General features: G+C 35.5%; 1 long non-coding RNA gene across 1 annotated transcript in view; it reads left to right on the top strand.

The window, feature by feature from the left end:
- LOC140748355 (uncharacterized) overlaps positions 1–24,016 on the top strand; it is a 364,249-nt gene that overhangs the window by 52,233 nt on the left and 288,000 nt on the right. The window lies entirely within an intron of this gene.

Consider the following 24,016-nt stretch of genomic DNA (forward strand, 5'->3'; position numbering starts at 1 on the left):
ACCTATGCAGGTATGCATACCTACTTCAGGAACGGATTTGGAAATTTGGAGGCTCTGGTGCATGAAGGAGCTGAGGCCCCTAACTATTTTCTAAATAAAAAGAACATTTTTTACATCAAATCTATCAAAAAATTAATGCAACAAATAAAATTATTTCAACAAAGAATAGAGTCATTAGTTAAGTACTTTCAGTCAAAATTTTAAAAAAATGTTTGAAGAAAAATCATAAAAGCTGCTGACCCATCGAAATTGGCATACTTATGTTATTTTCTCTATTATGGGACCCCTATCTTGTGGGGGCCTGGGGCCCCGCCTTCCCACGCAACAATCTGGTCATGGCTATAGTTGCCTATAGCCAGGTACCTAATTTGGCATGTACTTAGTACTTATTTTCCTACTTCGTGTTAAAGAAAACAAATTTAAGATTTTTATTTTTTTAAGTTATTATTTCACAACCTTCGTAGTAAAAGTACCTAATCACTGACTCCCTCCAATGGCGAGCTAAGGTCGACAGAGGCCCGGGCGTGTAAAGTTGAATTTAGGCCCGGGGCGGAAAGTTGTCGAGGCCCCCAGCGTAAGAAAGTGATCTAATTTTATTTATTTTCATTTATTTATCACTCACCAACGCAGAAAACACAATAACAATTCACAAAGATAACAAGTAGAGAATAAAAGGTCGTATCCCCACAATTATAGGTGAGCACGGCATACGTAATAAACAGACGCCTTAAAAGATTATACAATACTAGATTAATGCACAAATATTAAGAATAATTCCATTTTACAAGCTTTTACAAATTTGCTGTTAACAAGTTGTACCTACTGGCATACCTAAAGCCTTATTTGGGACTAGTTTTTACCCGTGGCTTCGCCCGCGTTTAAAAGAAAATCATATGACGTACTAACATACATAAAACTGAAAATTCGTATTGTATTTTTTTGCAGAATTATATTATTTTGTACCATAGGCATAAACTAGGAAAATTGTTATAAACTAGGGCACCCGTGACCATTAGTATACCTAATTACCTACAAGTAGGTACTTACTACTAGTACTAGTACCTACTCCCATCAAGAATCGAGGGCGAGGGCTTAAAGAAAGAAGTGATTATTTAGGAAAATACCTAAAGTCTCACGACACGTACAAAACTAGGAATAAAGTTTCGTATCATATCACGGCATCACACCTATACACCTACCTAAAACATTTTTTTCAGAAATTCTTGCAATACCTAGGTAAGTTAAGTAGGTAGCAAACTACATTGTGTCGAATTTATTTCTCTACCTACTATCTATCTCTATGATTGCAAAATTCAATCTCATTCAACGCTCTAAAAGAACTATAGCCTATTATACATCAAAACTGCAAGATGTGGAATGAACTTCCTCCCGAGGTATTCCCGGAGCGCTATGACATGGGGCTCTTCAAAAAAAGTGCAAAAAGAGCTCTCCTTCAAAGCCGGCGATGCATTGGCGACTCCTCTGGTGTTGCAAATGTCCATAACTACTTTCCATCAGGTAGCACGTCTGCTTTATCGTCAGGTTCAAATATAAAAAAAAAACACTATAACTTCAATAAATAAAAAATACAACATTTACCTACCCACGTCAATTATAAAAACTTTCACTTGATATATAGGTAAGTAAGCACTCTACCATCTCTACTCTACTCTACGTATACGAGTATACAACTCATGGTAGTTTGGTGAACTATCTATGCATGGCAGTTAGGCAGGAAAAACTGAAATCTCATAAATATATCGCGTTGTATAGGTAGGGAAGTGGGTATTTAAGCGTGACTTTATTAATTACCTTCTTGGAGCTTATTATGTACCTCATAACATGCTTATTAACATGATTTTGTATTTTTTGCTTTCCCTTAATTAGGCAATACGTAAATAGGTACGTATGAAGTTATTTAGGTACAAAGGGGTAGGTCTCGCCTATTTACTTCATGCCGAGTTTGCCAGTAAGTAATTGAGTAACCTACTAACCTACCTCTACCTGCCATTTTTATAAATATCTACCTAAATTGTCAAAAAATCATAAATGCACCCCAACTCTAATACAATCTACATGTCCTAGCTTGAAGCACGTGGCAGGTATAAGCTCTACGTCTCTACATGAAGTGGTCAAGCTAGTTGTCAAGGGTAGGCTAGCATTTATGACCGACGTCAGAAAGATTCTAGTACCTACTTATTACTACTTATTCTTTGGGAACTATTCTATTCTAGGGTGTAATACAAATATCCATGGATGAACACCGTCAGTGATAAAACTGACTTACATTGAAGTTTATTAATAAGTTCATGAACCTACCTATTATAGATACAAAATTTGACACAAAAACTTATCATCCTACGTATGTTTTTAAAAGTAGATACCTAAGTGCGTGAATGTTGTTTCCATAAACTGTAAATCTAAGATAGACAAAGCAACGTATGAAAACAAATAACTAGAATTATGTCCGTAAGAATAATTGGGTAAACAACAAAAAGAAGACGGCTCGCCGTATTGCGGCGGCCGCGCTGATTCCGTAAGCCCTCTCGAAGCGCCGTCTGCTGTCTACGCGGAGGTAATTGGTCGGATTACGTTTTGGTGATTTGTAAATATTCTTATTTCGCCACTTGGAGCGTCCGTTCAATAAAATAATAATAGTAAACATCCGTGCAAATGGCCGGCGGGCGCGGGGCGGCGGCGCGCGGGGGGCGGGCTTATCGATTCGCGCCCGCGCGACACTCTGTATCTATCCTCTCATCGAATCCCGTTTGCTGCCCTCACAAAGAAAGAGATAGGTTTCGCCGACTTTGATCCTTTTGTTTTTGGGCAGCGTCCGGCGATGCGGGCGGGGGCTGAAAAATGTGAAGGGGCGCTGATTGGCCGGGCCGGCCCCGCCCTCCGCCGCGTCGCAGCCTCCGCGAGGGCCTCCGGTCCTCAGTTCAAGGGCGGTTGCGGCGCCGTACCGACTTGTTTGGGTTCTCCGCTATTTATAAACTAATAAGGAACAATTACCTACCGAGATTAGGCCGATCAATGTCTGGATTATACCTTATACTGAAAGATTTACGCATTTATACGCGGAATCCAATTTATTCGTAATTCTAAGAACGTTTTTGCTTAATAAAATGTTCAATGCTCTTGTACGGTCAATTTTAATTAACCTGTTGTTAAATATTTCGTTAGAACACACACTACTTAATCATAATGGTCAATTCGGCGACACGACTCTACATTTTGGTACACTTGTTTTAGCTAATAGTGAACAAACCTTTTTCTATTGTTATACGTTCATTGAACCCCAAATGCTATCATTGTTAAAGTACAATAGGTAGGTGCCATTTAGTATTGTTTGTATACAAATAAAGTTGGTATACACTCACTTATATTACATAGGTATTAATATTAGGTATAACTACAAAGAGTTCCGGGTTTTATCCCCGGACAGATATGTACACGATGAATAAAGCTTTCTGGACCCCTACCAGGAGTTTTTACGTTTTGACAAATATGACACAATCCGCTAGGGGCGCTGATTGGAAATTGTATGGGCAAATACGTAAACAAATACTAAAACAGTCATATTTGTCAAAACGTAAAAACTCCTGGTAAGGGTACTGTTCAGAGTATTTGTGTGTTCATGTTAGCCATAACACAGAGGATTCATAAGAGGCTATTACTGTGCAAAGCGTTGTTACAATTTTTCGTATCTCTACATTCATAGAGTACGTGATTTAAATGAATAGAACGTAGTAATTGCAACAAAAGTTTGAAATATTAGTAGAGAAACTACTTACTACTGACTTACCCTTATTAAGCTAAACATTGTAATTGTAGAGTCATATTTTTAGACACGAATTTATTCTATAAGTTTATTTTACGTGTGCTTTACTTATTATTGTTTTAATGGGCATGGGATCTTCAAACAATTACGGTATAGAGGCATGGTGCTCTATGAGGCTCGAATAGCCATTTTTATATGTACCTAAAAGACATTAATCTTTGGAGTTGACTATAAATTAGCTGGATACAAGTCTCCTCTCCTTAGTGTTTTTTCGTGTTTAGGTTTAGGTAATAATCTATGTACCACGCCTAGTGACCTAGTGGGGATTTGTAGAGTTCATAGAAAGTTTAATTTTACAGAACTTGTGCAGTATATTATTAAATGTTTTTGTCAGTTAAAGCAAGTGATAATTGATTTCTTATACGCAAATAACTTCGAAAAATCAACTTTGGGATTGACTAGAGACTCGAACCCGGGACCCGAGCTATTCAAACTAGTCTATCATTGCATTACAGTAAATTAACACTAGCTAATGCTCGTGACTGTATCCGTTACAAACAAGTTTTAACAAAGGAATAAAAACTAACCTCATAGTGGGTACCTATAACATAGATTCGAGAATAGATGTAGGAAACAGTTAGAGGTCATTGGTTCAGGCTCGTGCAGAGGTCTTTGTTATGCTCATAAGCTGAGCGGGTTAGGTTTTAGTTGTTTGTGCGCTATTGTATATGAGACCTGTTAGATAACATTTTAGGTACGTAGGTATTATTTTTTGATGCTTTGCGAAATAAAATCTCGGGTATTTGTATAGGTAGTAAGATTAGGTTAGGTTAGGTTATAACATAGATTCGAGAATAAATGTAGGAAACAGTTAGAGATCATTGGTTCAGGTTCGTGCAATGGTCTTTGTTATGCTCATAAGCTAAGTTAGGTTTTAGTTGTTTTGTTAGCTATTGTATGTGAGAAATATTAGGTAACATTTTAGGTATTTACATATTATTTATTAATGCTTTGTGAAATAAATAAACTCGGGTATTCCTATAGGTTAGGTAATGTTAGTACAAGACAGCATGGGGTTCGAGCCCGGAGGCCACACATATTTTAAATATAATTTCGTTAAAGTTAGTGTTAAGTTATTTAGTATACATTAGCAGGTAAATATTAGTAAACAGTTATTTTAATAATTATTTATAATCATATTTGCATCCCCACTTTGTATGGTACGTTCATAGTTGTTAATAATAAGTAGTTTGTGTGAAGTTGTTAATGAATAGGATTTGAGTGGAGCTATAAAAATATATCCGCTTCTCGCTTATCTGTTTTGGTGTGGACATAACCTTAAATGATACTTGTATCTTCCCATATGCAACTGAATTTTGTTTTGAGCGCATCTGACGAATTTATATTATTGTTGTAGAGTTCCGTACACTTTATGGTAGGTATTAATTTTGATAATTTTGGTGATTGGATGAAATTTACCGTATCTTATTTTTAATAATTCCAAGAAACTTTTACGGATATTATCTACTAATAGGAAGGTATAGGTCCAATGATTGTTTAAAATATGAAGCTATTTAGAGATATTAATCAAAAAACGTTAAAACAACTTTAAAAATGAATTTTAATTTAAAATATGTAGAGTTGGTTAAATAAATTAACTTTAAACTTAAATATCACCTATAATTTAGGTTTAAGCTTACTAACACGAAGCTAAACCTTGAATTAAACTTGACGTAAGATCTCTTATCCCGAATCGTATCTATAATTTATTTATCTTTACTTTCATAGGATAAAAGAACAAGACAGCATTCGTCACCTAAAAAGGAACCTACGCTCAAATGTAAGCATATCGAATGTTGCAAATTTTACGAATGAGTGACAAGTTTCACTCCGAACAGCGAAGTGACGTCGCGACGCGTGACATGTTGACAACGTCACGTGACACTCGCTGGCAGCGTTGCATACCGTCGATATGTCGTTGACATTTTATTGGAACGGGAAGTATGCTATCAAATAGAAAAAGGCTAACGGATAATATAAACGGGCTTATGAACTTATGAAGAAAAGAGCTTATAATTTGTTGATACTGGCTGGTTCTTTTTAAATGATTCTATTTAAGTGATTATTTAAATAATGTCACGAACATTATTGAAGGGCTTACTTATTCACTTATTTCGAAAGGGCGGTTCAACTTTGCCTACTTAATTTAAACTTTAAAAAACTTACAGATATGTATCTACATATCTCTATAGGTATGCCTAAGTACCTACGAACATACAACTGTTTGTATAACGGTTTAGTAGTAGCGCATCTGTGATTGACTCTAGGTAGACGCCCATTGGCAGCAGTGACCTCTGACCAGTCAATAGAAAGTGGATTTCACACCCGTCAGCTATGTCCATTAGATACCTATATAAAAGTTTGTTAAAAGACAATAAAGATTAATATAAACGTACGATCATACTGTCATGTTATAATGTGTTGAATGTTGAAATTTATTGCTGAATGAATATAATTATGGACTGAGATACTGCAGCAGATTATATTATCACTAGTTTTTGCCCGCGGCTTCGCCCGCGTTAAAAAAGATACTAACACACATAAAACTGAAAATGAGTACCTTAGTTAAATTCGTAACTTTCTTGAAGATCATCACTTGATCAAATGCATAGTTTACGATTCGATTCTTACTAATATCGATTAAAATAATAGACTTTTTGGTTCAAAATATCGATTCTCCGATTAATCGATCTTAGATCACCATCCCCAGTTCCCGTGAGATTTCCGGGATAAAAACTATCCTTTGTCCTTTCTCAGACTATCTTTGTAGAAAATTTCATTAAAATCGGTTCAGTGGTTTAGGCGTGAAGAAGAGACAACCAGACAGACAGACAGACAGAGTTACTTCCGGATTTATAATATTAGTAAGGATAAGGATCTTTACTTACCTAAGTATAATTAAAGATGGTAATATCTTTTTCGGATGGATAGTTATACCATAGTCATACCGATTTTGGTCTCATGCGAATAGTACCAAGCGCTACTATGCTTTAGTTGGAAGGGTGTACCGACTACCAAAATGAAACTTACACGAGGCATTCCATCTTAGTCTTCAGGGTTAGCACAACATTTGTAACCGACCCCAAGTGAGACTAAAATCTTATTCGATTAAAAATATTGACAGGCGGCAGTGATAACATATAATTAGGTGGACCATCCTCGCTTGCACTTTAATTAAACAAAAATAAAAGATAATAACACATATACAATATGTACAAACACCTACTTTAAATTTTTACACGCATTACTTATGTCATCAAAGTCAGGAAAACCAACAAAATTCGTCTTCTCGACACGTGTCATAATGTGTGTGACAGCGTGACATTCGACGTGATATACGACAAAACCGATTATGCGATATTTCGACAAAGTGAACACTATAAAATACTTGTCGTACTGCATGATCTTGCGAATATTTTTATCACGGCATAAAATTATTCACAATATTGAGGAGCATAAAATGTTCAAAAGACATCGACATGATTAATGAAGTTAATTTGTTACGGTTATTTGTTGTGATAAGGTTATGGTTGTTTATTGCTTTTATTATAATTATTTCTTACATTACAAAATGTTTAATGTTACTTTGCTTACCATCTTCTTGAGTGTATCTAATAGTGTATTTTTTGGTAATATTTGCACAATTGCACATTGTTGAGCGATCAATATTATTTTTACTAACTACGTAAATTCGAAGCTCCAAAAGATTAAAAGAAGTAATTATCTCTCATCATCATTACGCATGGCTCTTACTTTCCTTACACATGGCTTTAATGAACATACACGTAAGTATTCTATGCCTGAATTAAATTCACATTGCGTTCCGACTTACTACATCAATGAAGTCAAATAAAAAAATAGTTTAAGTGATTTTTCATATGCACTACCTTCTATGTTTATGTTTATTTAAGAAATTCCGTATAAATTGGTATGATGACACCTAATCAATTAATATTGATTTTAACGAGCAGAGAATATATTATTTGCTTCACATACCTATAAACCTACCATATTTACATTTCCATGTCAACGCTTATCGATAGTTGTTTACACATTGCTCCACCGCCATTAGCCATTACCCCACCTTACCCAAAGGCGCTCGTTAAACGACGAAATATTTAAATAGGTATCCACGTTCCATCCGCGGCTATCTTCAGATAAAACGCCCCAATTCACATGCGTGAGCCGCGTGATGGATGAGTCCGGCGATCAGACCCTTGCTGCCCCCCTCACAAATTTGCCTTCCTCACCCCCCCGCGCCCGACCGGCCTAAGTCCTGTAGGTGATCCATTACACTGGCATTTTTGCGTAATCCCCGTTTATAAATATGAAATTGAAGGAAGACCTAGTGATGCTTAATCGACTGAGGTTCGGGGTCAGCGCGTCCCTCTGTTGCGAATAATTTATGGCGGCCGAAACACTGCTGAAAAATGATGCAAAAAATAAAGCAAATCGAACATAGGTACGGTGTAGGTTTTTCATGTGGATTAAAATATTGGAAAATTTCATTATTCACGCTTGGAATTCTTATGTATACCTATTTACCTGATTCTAGTTATTGTTAATGTTACATTATATTCAAACTCAGCCATTCAATGCCAGGTCCCAGGTTCGAATTCCTAGACACGCACATCAGATTTCTCAAAGTAATATAGGTAGAATAATCTAGTACTGAAACGATAAAGGAAAGCATTGAGAGGAACCCTGAGAGTTCTTTATTTTTTTAATAAAGTCTACCAACTCGCACTTGGCCACTCCGGCAGACTATGACCTAAATCTTACTCTGAGAGTAAAACTATAATGAGTTGAAGACGAAACGCATGTGTTAGAATCCATAAAGGTAGAGTCTGCATGCAAATTACAGTAATTGTAATGAATACATTGCATTGCCTAACACTGATTACAGAGGGTGTTCTGATTATAGACAATTATAGTTGGGGGAGGCAGCCTGATGAGCGATTTGGGTATTATTTGCGCTTTATTTGGGTATTTATTGCGCTTGAGTGACGACGCAGATATGCCCGGTTATAATATAGCGTCCCGAGGGTACGCACCCTTCGCTTTTGTATCAACGCTGATTTGGTAACATTCACAATTTGAAATTTTTAATTGTTTACTGTTTTGTTTATTTTTACTCACTTGTAATTCAATGTGTGTAAATATTGGGTGGGTGATGAAAAAATGAAGGTTAAAAAGGTAAAATGGGGATTACAAAAACATGTTAAAATAAGTTAAAATTATAATATAAAATCTTAATATCAGTTATTAAAATAATAAATTACAAAAGCTAATATAATAATGTCTACTAATTAACTTAAGAAAATAATTCGGAATAATAGTGCGGAAAGAATAAATATAAAAATATTGCTGGGGCTCGCTACACCACAGCGGCAATTATCAAGATTACGTCAATTCGATGAGCACGGCACTACGCTATCATGTTACTGTGTGCGAATATATCGCGACTTATTCAGTTCTATCCCCTTTTATAGCGATAATTGTTGACCATTTTACATAAATATGATATTGTTTTCTTTTTAATTTTAAGAAATCCGCTCTTATAATGACAGATAGACAAATAGACAGAGTATTCGTACTTCTAGAAAATTAGACTCTCCTGATAATTCAGGTATAAGTACCTACTTTGCAAACAAAGCAGTCCCGAGGAGAGTCGCGGTCGGTGGCTAGCTACACCACAGAGGCCATTATCAAGATCATTTAGATTGCGTGCGTCAAGCCAAATACGTAAACACTACTACTAAATATTTTGATAATTACGAGAGGCTCGTGTGATTTCGCCGTCCATTTTTTTTACGGTTTAAATTATCCTACGAAGTCTGTTTAGGTTCGAAGTTAGTTTGAAAAGATACGTTCTTAGAACTTTTGGTACTTAGGTACGTATAACATTTACCAATGAACCTTTTTCCATTCGTGGTTTATCACAATAAACAGGCAAAATGTTTTTATGAGTGTATATAAAATTTTCTGTATAAACATTATTAGCGATTACATTTACTTAAAAAAAACAAATGTGTTCTTATGATACCATTTATTGATTACAATTAATATTAACCCTTTGTAACCCTTAGTTTAAAGTGTACAAAAATAAATAAATAAAATAAATTAAGCGACCAAAACAAAATTCCGTACTTATAGCAGAGATCATTACCAAGTAGCCATATAACAATACCTGGGGTGTGCCACGTTCATTAGCCGCGGAGGGAGGCTTAGTGCACCGATGTGGCGATAAGCGCTTGTTACCTTTATTTGGGGTTACCACTTCTTCCCAATTTTAATGCCAATTACCCCACACAGCATTCAAACCGAAAGGATTCTCCTTATTACTGTCGGATATTGTTATTGACTCGTTGGAGCGTGAATGCGCTGCCCACAGTATGCTGATTACGTAGGAATAATGACGTCACGGCCGCAGGGAACGTCGGTCGTACCTACCCACATAATGCTTTTCTGTAATTGATACGTGCCTCCAATTTGTATTGTACTTACGTGTATCGTGTTTTGATATTTAGTACTAAGTAGATGACGGTTATATTTCGGTAACTCAACAATATTGCTTTTCTTATTAAAGTGATTTTGCGTAAACGTGTATTATTTTTCGATATTATTTTAAACACACGTTATACATAATATATTTTAATTAATAATTACTTCGTATTATTTATATGTATTTATACAAGTGTGAACTTACGTTCTATTTAAAAACGACAAATAAGAGCCATTTAGATAGAGATAGTAACTCGCACGTTTCGGGTCGTGAAATCGTACGCATAAGCGTAACATAACATAATCGTATCAAAATGTTTACACACAAGTAAGAACTAAAATCTCGTCTACGATTATGTCATACGAGAATCGCACATGACTATCGCAATTATCACACAAGGCAACGAGCGAGAAGAGTGAATGTTTAGACGAACAAAATATTTTATATTACTTCGATAATCGTATCTTCGAGACGAGAAACTCTCTCCATCTAAAAGGGCCAATAGTAACAAATAAAGTATAGAAACAAATGAAGTTGCCTTGGGACCGGGAGTTTTGTGACCTACTTATATGTATTAAGTATAGGTATATCTTTCAAATGTATTTGATTTAAATGGAAACTTAATAATTTATTCTATTGAGATTTACTGATTATGGAGCCAAATGTATGGTGTAACGTTTCAACGTTTACTACGCAATTATCTTCAAGTTAGGCCATTCATTTTTCAACTAACATAACCATTAGATAATGAAGATCTGATAGATAGGGAGTAGGTAGAAATTTTCAAAACTAGAGACTTCTTTATTATGTATTACATTATATACGCAATATACCTATTATCGGATTTTTTGTCATCTTTCAACATTAGCTGATACACAAATTCAAACAGTCCGCAGTGTAATGTAATACATCACAACATTAATCTGACATCCGTGATGGATCGCCGCGGATCCCACTAATATCTCCCGCTTGTTTTTTAACCAACAAGTGCGTATTTCTCACGAGTGCGTTATAAAACAGTTTGTGCGGGATTAATTGCATTATTCCGTGTTAGATGTGAATTAATGACCACTATCAAGGGGCCCCACCCTTGTAATTAAAGAATCTCGTTTATTATGATAGGTGAGTGGATTAATAACCCAATTATTGATACTTTTTCGAACGATCTATTGATTATTTTCCGCAAGTTTCAATATCTTTTGGAGATATTTAAATGTATGTTATGTATTAAATAATGTGATTAAGCTTAAACTTTTCACTTTTAATAGGGATCGAGGTACAAATTGTGGTTTACATGCTTCAAATTTTTCGAAAATGTTATGCGTGTTACAAAAGTATTCTTGGTCCTTGACTCTCAAAGCCTTAGAATTATCCGATAATAAATTATTTTATAGGCAAGTAAAATTATAATTTGTAGCGTAAAACAATAATTATTTTGTTTGGATTGTTTATATCGGTACCTACATCATCTGATTAATAGCTTATCTTAAATATTATCACAAGTTATTCCGAAACAATATCTACCGCACTCGAAAAGCATGAAATACGGTATGTATTTAAATGTAGAGCTTTTAAAGGGTACATTTGCGGGAACAACCTTTGATTTTAAGGAGTATCTATTTTTATTTATTTATTTATTTAATCTTTATGAACCTTACAGAAATGTAAAGGCACAAAGGCGGACTATCTATCTCTATGTATCTCGATATACATATAACAGTAGCGTAGATTGTTGTTTTTCTTTCACGAAGCCTTAGTCCATTTGAATGTCCATTTGACATAATTCTTCCATATTTAACCTGTCGTTTAACCTGTTTAACCTGTCGCGAGTATTAACAAATAGCTAATATTTAAATACGTATTTGTAGTCCCACACAGTTTCTAAGGCTAAATAGGGTAGTTCGGATCAGCGTAGGTATCTGCAATCGGTATACATTTGACTATTTCTTCATCCGAACTGCACGCCTACTTGTCACAAAAAAGTAATCAAAGAGACCTAGATTAATGTGTCCGTGCAACTTATCAACAGTGTCTTGAAAGAGCAATCTGCAGCTTTGTTTATAGCGGAATCCCTAGAGTCCAGGCCGTCGGTGTCCGGAGGGCGAGACATTTCACGAGCGGCTGCCCGCCTGACCTTTGTGGCCCCGGGGACCAAGCGAAATGCCATCATGTTTTTTTCACCCGCTCACTCGACGACACTCGATTAATTTTTCACGGTACGCTTGTCAAAATGTGATTTAATAGCACGCATGCGTTGACCGGGAGCTTTGACGTGCGATGCGTGCATTCTCGCGTTTGACGGACAACCCGTGCTAAATTCGTTTAGTCCATTGTAACTGTAGCAGTCGTAAGCCCTTTGAAATATAACGAGTTGTTTTGAAAACGTTCTTTCGTTCGCTCTCTTTATTGCAATTTCAAATGATAATTGCTTGCAAGCGATCATTGATGAAAAAGCGTTTTATTTAAATGGATTGTAAATTAACTCATTTGATGCGTCCACTTTTCATTAGAAATTGTTAGTACCTTAATTTAAAAGAGGATGTTAAGTTATAACAAATTACAATGGTCTAAATATATCAACACTACACACCAAACCCGCGCTGTTAGTTTTAGGTTATGCTATCCAACACACTGCACTGCTGCGTTCCGTGGTAGTTTTAATTACTGTGCAACGAAGTGTTGGAACAATCTTCCTCCACCAATTCGTAATACAAAATCGTTAAATAATTTTAAAATTAAATACAAACTGCATCTTTTAAAGTTTCAAAAATGTCAGCAATAATGAATCTTTCACGTACACAGACATTCTCTCATACACATGCACTTACGCACTCACACATGAACATACACACGCAAATACACGCAACACACGCACACACACTACCCACTCATACTCACCCACACCAATTTCATGTTTACACTTATTTCTTGCACTGTTCACTCGCATCAAATATATATATATATACAGATACTACAGATTATTACCAGTATTATTAGTAGCTAAATCACAAATTTTATCTATATTCATATAAATATCTATGTAATTTAATTATTATAACCAGTACGTATAGCACACACCACTTGTCCGAGCTGCGCGAAAAATAATACGGGGTTTCACCGAAAACCAGCAGCCGCGGTTTCCCGCGACACAGGCTGAGTCTAACCCCTTTTCGGTATCCATCCTCATACTTAATAATTTGCTCACTTGTTATGTCATATACATTATGTTATATCTGTCTGTTTCTTTTATGTATTATGTATTAAGTACTATGTAACCTTAATTGTAACAGGATGTTTACCGAAATAAATGTTTTCTTTCTTTCTTTCTTTCTTTATGAAATTCGCAAGTTAATTTAATGTAGGTAAATTTATAATACATCAAAATACTTGAACACCTGTACTTCACTCTCAGCGTAAAATAGAAATGAGCTATTTTTGCCGAGGAGGTTCTTGCGTACATAGAGCCAAAAGTGGCATTATCAATAACGCCAAAAATAGGAACCGCAATTTCCAATTTGGCATCACTCCGGATTCCAATAGGAAGTGGGATAAATGGAGTCACATTCCAATATGTCACGGGCCCGGTCGGCTTTTCGGCATTCGCGAATATCCCACCGCGCTTCGAATAGTGCCGCGCATTCCACACCTATCTATATACTAACGGGAATTTAGCTTCTATTTGTAATAGAGCTTTATATTACGGCATCATGATATGAAAAAAAAAGGCTGAGTCTATTAATACAGGTACTGTACGAACAATTTATAATTATTAATACGGTTACCGTACGAATAATTTATAATTATTAATACGGGTACTGGACAAACAATTTATTATTATCCGATTCGAACCGGTAGATTTTGAGAAATCTCAAAAAAACTACAACCTAACCTAACCAATTGAATAAATGTACGAATAAATATATTAAAAAAAAAAAAAAAAAAACCTAACCTAACCTAACCTAACCAATTGAATAAGTGTACGAATAAATATATTAAAAAAAAAAAAATTGAATTTGTCACATTGTTTGAAGAAAAAAAAAATTGAATAAATGTACGAATAAATATATTTAAAAAAAATATTGAATAAATGTACGAATAAATATAATTTATTAGTCCAGTACCTGTACAAATAGTCACATTGAAAAAGAAATGACTCGAATATTTTTATTGTCGAAATTTTACTACCTATTTAACAAAACAACATGGGTAGGCACTGTTCGGCGTATTTAATAGTAGTGACCTCTGTATACACAGATTCTTAATGACAGTTCAGTAACATGTTTGCATAGTGATAGGTCAACTATGTAATTAGAATTAATTGTAACAAAAAACATTGCCAAATAATAAACACAAAAACATTATATTTCCGAAATCCGACGCCGGCGTTACACGGCATTATCGATAGCGCCAAAAATAGGAACCGCAATTTCCAATTTGGCGTCACTCCGGATTCCAATAGGAAGTGGGATAAATGGAGTCACATTCCAATATGTCACGGGCCCGGTCGGCTTTTCGGCATTCGCGAATATCCCACCGCGCTTCGAATAGTGCCGCGCATTCCACACTCACTTGTACCCAAATAATCACTAATGAGATTCTAACGGCCTATTTACAGAGCTTAATGGTTTAATACTTTTTGTTTTATTACACGAGCTAATAATAATGCTATGATGACCATGTGTTTATTATGAGAATTATTTCCACTTTGTTTATTTTTATTGAACCTTCATGGGGTTGGAGTTAATTTTAAAATCAGGTTGATTAGTAGGTACGTTGTAATATCGCGAATGGATACGGTCACTACGACTCAGATCTTCCCGATAAGTCTACGTAATTTAGTTTGTAATGTTGCATATTGTAGGACATGCAAGAGAAAAAGCAAAATGTGATATTGTTGCTTTACCCACTTATGAATGTGTTGTAAGAGAGAACTGACAGGGAACTGACTACAGATTAGGTTCCGAAGATTATATCTTAATTTTATATGACACCATTGAACATACCTATTAGCTAATTTGGAACTCTTAGCTAATTTCAAAAGTCGAAGCTACGTAGATGATTAAAGTTAGACTTCAAAAGTCTTAAGAATGTTTGTATTTCTAAGATGCAGTAGTCGTCTTTGGGTGCTGTAACGTTTGTTTTGCAGCGGGAGAGATACTTGTAATGAAGGTGGAACAACTCTTTGACGTTACTCTGTGATGGCACCACCGCATCACGTATTTGTGTCTGTTGCAATGTAGTGCTGTTGTATTCTGGTGTGAAAGGTATATTGAGATAGATTCATTTTTTGGTCGTAGTGCTTAAGAGTAATAAATCATGTACGATACTTCAAATACGATACATACTATATGTTGTATTTTGATACGTAACTAAAAGATGTAATGTAATTACTGGAGATCTAACAAATTATTGATATATATAAGTCAGGAGCTCTACCCGATAGGTATACATTTAAATATACAGGGTGTTTAAAAATCTCACAAAAGTCTTGTATGACTCGTTATTGGACTGACGTTCAAAAGATTTTGTCATGATGAAGTAGAACGAGAAACTCCATAACTGTGCATATAGATACCTGAAGCTACACCCATGTGTATATATACATATTTTAAGCCAACTAGTCAATAGTTTATAGAATAACGTTCGAAAATACTGCATTGCGACGTAAGTAACACAAGGTATATCTAAACCGTTTGCCGTACTCGACACGTCGCTAGCCTTTTGTAAAACACAGACCTAATAAATAGGGTGAAAAGCTCGGGTTTTCAGCGGGACATTAGGCAGTCCGCACACGTGGCACGTGTCACGTCAATCGTTATTGCCTGTACCGACTCTGATTTGAAATATTTCCACGGAACCACTTATGCGCACCCTGTAAGGAGCACCGAGGTGAGAACTTATATTAAAAAATAAATTTATTCTGCACGATATTTAATCTATAGGGGTATAAAACTGTGTTATTGCATGGAATAAAAAAAATGGAGCACTTTTTTAAGGTTGTCAATGTGAATTGTGTTGCGAATAGTCTTAGCCTTTACATACTATAACAAACTAGACTTTTCCATTCCACTTAAACCGAAAGGTCTACTTCGTCTACTTTCAAAACTTTACATATGTATCTATTTTTTTAAGAAATTAAGTTACTTTAATAATAACATAGACCAATTAGGATTAGGTATGTGTCGTTGAACATATCGATACCAAAATTCGCAAATCAGCCAACTCCACTTTTTGTCAAAATGTTTTTTTTATTTATTTTGATTTCGTTCAACGCCATTTACTATCAAAATGAATAAAAAAAGACATATTGACAAAAAGTCGAGTTGGCTGATTTGCGAATTAAGGTATCGATATGTAGATGTGACTGTACTCCTAAAGTCTTGCCTCATGAGGTCAAACTCATCAAACTTAATACACGCTTAACACTCCTGTTACAAGGTAGAAACAAACATAGATGTTGCCACACTCGAACCACGGGGCTCTACCACCTTTAAGTTCACTTTAATGCTACAAATCTCACGTGTGTCACTTGAGTTGATCGAGGCACGTCAAAAGTTGAACCGTATGGAATGTTCGATATGGAATACGTTGGTATGATCATGACGTGCATTGAAAGTAAAATCGTATTAGAAGTATGTAAGTAGGTATATTTTAGGAGAATCCACTTTCTTCTGTGTTGAGTGTCAGGGCTCATTTTGAAGTCTTGAAGATTGAGTGTGAATATATTTTGATTATTATTATTTTAATAATATGGAGTAGTTGTAATGTAAGCTACTGCCGCCCATGGACATCTGTAATCGACCCCAGATAGGATTAGATATTACTACCCGAGGTCGGCCATAGATATGCCGACCCCTGAGGACTAAGCTGGAACGCCTCGGAAAAGTATATCTCCCTTACCCTTCAAACCAGAATACAGCAGCGCTTTGAATACCTATCTGAGTAATATTTCAAAATTATTAAATACCCTTTCAAATATATAAAAAAAAAAAAACTATAAATTAATTTATGACATCACCAGGCCATCGATCTTTACCCGATGACTTAATAAAATGTATCAGATGAAAATTACTAACTGCGAACTATGAACAAAAAACCAGACAGGTGTCCGCGGGATCCGTTAGACAGGCGCGGAATACCTAAGAAATGTTTAAAAAAACGATTAAAATCTTTCGCAAGCGACTCCGTGTCAGCAGCTGTGCGCGTGCGCACACCACCTGTCCCACGTGGCTAAAGATAATGGCGGCACAAAGACGTTCGAAGATCCCATTGTTGCGAATCTCTGAAGCATTGATTTAGGTTATATAATATTTTCTATTGTTATTTTTTTGTTATCTGTAGAAGTCGCGGGCATGTAGTTAAGATTTTATAGTAGCTTAGTCTGTAGACATCTATAACTCTCCATTTAGTAGACGGGCAAACTAAAGTTGGGTACGGATGCTTTACCATCCATAAGTAGTTAAAAACCAATCATACGTAAGCCCACCCCAAATGAGTATTCTACCCATAACTCAGAATCTGGTTTCTGATATTCCTTATCATCTATTTCGGTACATCTTATTGTAAAATAATTACGAAGAGAGGACTCATTGCATCAAGGCATTCTGTATTAATCAACTTTGTGATGCGTTAAAGTGTCACTTGGCATATACATACTATAAGTAAACTCAAAATAGTAACTATTGCATGAAACCTAGAAGTACTACATGCAAGTTAATTGCTACGTATGTAATATTATCATTAAAAAAATATGTATGTACTCATAGATACGTGTTTATTCAGCTTTAGGTAGATGGATATACCAACAACATAATGTTTGTTAAATTTATGTGCAAATCTTGTACTAAGTTGTAAGATATAGGTAGAGGGTTTTTCATTGAGTGCCAAACTAGGATTCATAAAGAAACAATTTAACAGTTGCACAAATAAGAAAGTTACCTCTACACCAGTTTTATTTTAAACTCATTCACTGATTCATAGAATACTTACAATGAACGTTGAAAAAATGCACATTTAGGTACCTGCCTTCTCGTTACCCCGTAAAGTTCTGTATTTTCTAAGCAATAAAGGTGAAATTATTGTAATTTTGAAGAAATTATCAATGACTTTGAATGGTCTGCATCAATTTTCAATTGCTTTACAATTGTCAATTTTGAAAGCCCATCGTATTTTATGTTTTACGACAAGTCGTAATTTACCCCATATGTTGGGTTCGATGCGTTTAGAATCAATTTCGTAAAATAAATGTTAGTAAAAGTGAATAAAAAAATATACTTAACTGACAAAGGTGATAGGTAAGAGGAATTAGTTAAAATTCGGCGTTTACATTTTTTTAACTTTTACTTGTTAAAGTTATACTTTACGTAATTATATATATTACTGCTTTATAGGTAGGTAAATCTTTTTTAACAAAATAAAAATATCTTATTCATGGTACATTATTTAAAGAATAATTCTTTTTGGACGTCAATAATCACCACAATTTACGGGTTTGTATTAAAATAAAAACAGGATTATGCTGGAGTTTTAGTGCCATTCCTAAATTCCTAAACGTCAATAAATTTAGGCGAAATTTATATTTGAAATAAATCTATGCTCGCTCCGAGACTCCGCCTACCTGGCGGCCGGCTGTGCACAAACGTCGCACTACCCAGAAACGCACAATGCACATTTTTTCTAAAATCCAACTTAAAGCGCAGTTTTTCGGCGCAAATACCAAAAGGACACCTGGTCGGAAACAACCCCCGGGGGTCCTGTGCCCTGATTGATGGAGGTCCGTCGCAAACGTGATTTTCGCAACAATACACAGAAAAATCCACGTTCGAAACGCTTCGAAGTCGGCGACGTGGAGTCTGTTTAAAACAATCAATGATGCAGTTTGTGAATGGAATGTGAAACAAAGATCTTTTGTGGTGCCCTCTAGTGGGTGGGCAGCAGGTGAATTATTGAAGGGTATCGCCCGACAATCGGATCATTGACTCGACATCGGCGCGGTGTCTGCGTAGGAAGCGAGCGTTTCTCCTATTTTTACGTTTGTTAAAAGAACTATTCATATCCGTTAAAACAAGGACCATAGAATATTCTTTGGATAGCTTTTCATATATTTCCATTCATATGTACGATCAATCGCTTGAATTGTGTTAATTTTTATGTCAGTTAAAACGGTTAACATTTGCTGATACTTATTTTTTATCTAAGTTAATTTAATCAAAAATCCAAATACGAACTTTTGTGTAAGTCACTAAGAGCTTAACATTATTTCATGAAATTTAGAAATCCCTACTATTAGAATTATAGGTACATTATATAGGTATATTATATAGGTACAAATATGACAGTAAATACTTTACATACAAACCTATAACATACAAATAATACCTGCAACTACATAGTTTTCATTATTGTTCAATCAAACCAAGGTCGTAATTATTATTAAATATTAATTAAAAAATCAGAATGAGCGCTAGTGGCGACAAAAGTTCATTTTCGCTTCACTTTCATTTATATCTATAAAAATCTTCGTCCTTTGGAGATATTTCTATATAGACTACTATAGCAACTATTCTGAATACATTTTTTTCATAGTCTTACACATTCCCGTCCTAAACAACAGCTTGATTGATCATATAATGAATATGCAGATATGTAAAGTGGAGATAAGATCCCGCAAAATAAAGCAGGCTCCCTGAGGAGTGATTGCCGGCGCCTACTGGTGCCTCAGCACAGCCAGATTTTAATCTCAGATAAGTGGTACGCGCAAAACAGTTTACATAAATTCTAGAGTTAGCACCTTGTTAACAAACTGCACAGTTTGATTATATGAGATTGCTCGATAAGTGCGTGTTTCAGTGTTATTACGAACCGTTATGGCGACTTGCTTAATGGGGTCTCTTTCGTTTATACGTCGGCGATAGTAGTATATTTTCCGTTAATAGTTTTTTCTTGTTATTTTTTAATCGACGATACGAACGTCCGATGGTATGATGTTCGGTTTACATAGCTTCTATATTTTTTTCGAAATAGCTGAGTTTTATAAATTAATTCCAGTGATGATGATTGGGACATCGCGATGATTAATAACATAAATGTCTAAACTATACAAAATAAGACGTATTTTATAGATGAAGGGGTGTTTTAGTACATATTCATAAAAAGGAACAAGAATATCATTTCACATGATAATTGAAGGATACTGCACCTACTTACCTGTAGATATGTATTTATAAATAACCAAACAAAACATAAACATACTTTTTTGAATCTTGCTCGCCAAATCACCATAATCACGCTTATCTAAACAAGTGCTACGAGTTGCAACTTGAAAGCGACTTTCATTTCTCACACAGTCTTAAGAGATTTTGTGAACGCTTGATTGTATTATAAGTAAAACATGTTATTCAGAAATTGTTTTTGCACCAGATCGCTTGCGATTTTCTCACTTGGAACTTTCTTCTCCCAGCAAAAAAAGTTAATGTGTCTGTCCCAAAAAGAAAGGAAAACTCGGGTGACGAAGAAATAATGAAATATCTTCATCCAACCCTTCTAATTAATAGCCATCAGTGTCTGCTCCACTCTCGAGGGCTGACGACGCTTGCAAGTGTTTTAATATGCCCCACCTCCGTAAAACTAAATTATACAAAAAAAAGATATATCTACCTTGTCGATTCTAACTTCTTAGAAATCGCCACGCTTGTACGAGTAGAAGTGCTTAGAGTTTTGCCACTTGAAAACTCCACTCGACTGGATTTTCGTGTTCTAAACACTTTTTAATAGCTTGAAAGCTGTAACATTTTGTCATATTACAAAACGTTATTTAAATGAAAATGTTCTCGCACCAGATCGCTTACGATTTTCTCATTCGGAACTTTCTTCTCCCAGCAAAAAAAGTTAATGTGTCTGTCCCAAAAAGAAAGGAAAACTCAGGCGACGAAGAAATAATGAAATATCTTCATCCAACCCTTCTAATTAATAGCCATCAGTGTCTGCTCCACTCTCGAGGGCTGACAACGCTTTCAAGTTTTTTAATATGCTTCCTCACCTCCGTAAAACAGAAAGGATAATTGCGTTTTTCCTCTGCCGAGTTTCAACTCCCTCGGCGTAAATCTCGCTACAATTAGGAAAGTTGGCGATGTTTAACTGACGAGTGGAGAATTCAGCGTAAACGCGCAACGGAAGCGCGACCTTACCGGTTTTCATTATTTTAATTTGGGTCAACGGAACTGTTTTTGTTTTTACTTAGGGATCCTAGGCTTAGGTAAATGTTTAGGGGCATGTGCACAGACGAATGCAGCTTGCATAGTTGACATTTGTTTAGTAACAGTGATAGCCTAGTGGTTAAGAAACTCGATCGAGGGGTCCGAGGTTCAAATCCCAGGCCTCTGATTTTCAAATTTATGTGCGTATTAGAAATTAATTATCACTTGCTTAAACGGTGAAGGAAAACATCGTGAGGAAACCTGCATACCTGAGAGATAAAAATCTTAAAGGTATGTGAAGTCTACCAATACGCACTTGGACAGCGCGGTAGACTATGGCCTAATCCTTCTCATTCTGAGAGGAGACCCGTGCCCAGCAGTGGGACAGTAACGGGTTGATGATGATGAGGACACAAAACAAATACAGGTCTGTGAGTCATACACATACACTTAAAAACAGCAATGATATCCTTATGATAGCTAGCGGTCGGAGTTCCAATCCCAGCATACCTCTAGCTTGCCGAATTTATCAGAAAGCCGTATCTTTCACCCCTTCTTAAGGTTTTCTTTTGAGCAAAATCAAATCTCAGGAATTACTAGTGAATATCAGCAATATTCTCAAGTAATAACCGCATGTAGTGGATCAGTGAGGGGCTAAAAAAAACTTAAGATGAGGACAATCGTTTGGGCTGAAAATTGAATAGTTGGATTACGCGACCTGCTGGGGAGTAGTAGGGTTGTCACTTGGTATATAAAAATGTGAGATTTATTTTATGTAAAATATGAATCGTTTATACGTTGCCTGTAAAATAAATATTATGGAAAATAGATTTTCTAGAAATTTATAAACAAAATAGTCAAAAAAATGGAGATTCTAAGTTTTCTGTGGCTTCTTTGGTCTCAACTGAACTTATCTACAATTGAATAAAAGGTAAGCTTTTCTGTAAAATAGCTTATTTAGCTTTGAGTAGCAACCCTGGTCTCAACTGCAGATAAATCGTTGGCCGCTCACTGCTTGATTACGTATAGGATTGTGTAGCAGACGTAGGATGTAATTAAGTATTAGACTTACTTTATAGCTTAGTGGTACAAAATTTTAGTTTTAAAAAAATCAGGTCTCAAATTTATCTTTGAGTGGCACCCCTATTCTTATATGCAGGTGCATATATTGTTGGTCGCTCGAGGCTTGATCATACCTGTCCTATTGCGCAGCAGTGCTAGAATACAAGTATTAGACTGAGTTTGTAGCTTATTGATTAATTAAATATTCATAAAATAATATGTAGATCACAAATTTACCTTCGAGTGGCACCCCTGTTCTTATATGCAGGTACATACGAGTATATTGTTGGTCGCTCGAGGTTTGATTATACGTATCCGCTATTGCGCAGCAGACCTAGAATACAAGTATTAGACTGATTTTGTAGCTTATTGATTAATTAAATATTCATAAAATAATATGTAGATCACAAATTTACCTTCAAGTGGCACCCCTGGTCTCAACTGCAGGTATTGTCGGCCGCTCACGGCCTGATTACGCGTACCATTGTGTAGCAGACATAGGACGCAATTAAGTATTAGACCGAGTTTGTAGCTTTCTGTAATAGACTAATTATTAATATCATAACCAGTTATACATAGTTTTGTGTATATTTAAATTATTTGTATTCTCGTTTAAATCGAGATAAACTTTACATTCATGGATAAATTAGCGGATATACCATATGTAGGTATTTTCTGATTTTAACCAAATATATAAGCGTTGATATACCTTAAGATTACTTGTAAACGCATCTTGTGTGCCTACCTAACTACACTCTTTAAATATAAAACTATATGAGGAGTCTTATGGCGTAGAACGTAATCTAAACATGTATGAGATAAAATTTGTAGTATAGTATGGACCTATATCTAGTTATATTATTTGTTATGTATTAGTAGTCTATGTAGATAGAGATTGTATGTGACACGACAGCATATCAAAATATTATTATATTATTATTTACCGCAACCCATTTTTATAATATAGGAGTAGCAGACGAGCATGCAGTCCATCTGATGGTAAGTGGTTACTGCTACCCATAGTCATCTGTAATCACTCCCATATTTAATTATACATACTGTAATATTTCTACCTCAAGACGGCCACAGATGCCCCGCTACTCCTGAGGACTGAGCTGGAGCGCTTCGGAAAAGTATGTCTCCCTTACTACATATACCACTGCTGGTAATCAGTTCCAAAAAGTAAAGAAAGCCTTAAGCATACTTTACCACGCTGCACGTACGTATAGTTTCAATTTATATTATTTCTGATCGCAGCTGGTTTTGTTGTTTGCAAAGATTTTGCAGAACCGCGAAAAATAAATATCGCAACGAAATGAAAAGTATTGCCATATTGCTAAGTCAGTTTAAACGTTCTAGTGAGTTTTTTTCTTATTAGAAACCGTTATTGCGGTCTGTATTCATACCATTGTG

This window comes from Epargyreus clarus, unplaced genomic scaffold (assembly GCF_041222505.1).
Source record: "Epargyreus clarus isolate Ecla_fem2 unplaced genomic scaffold, WU_Ecla_fem_2.2 ptg000015l, whole genome shotgun sequence".
Lineage (NCBI taxonomy): Eukaryota > Metazoa > Arthropoda > Insecta > Lepidoptera > Hesperiidae > Epargyreus > Epargyreus clarus.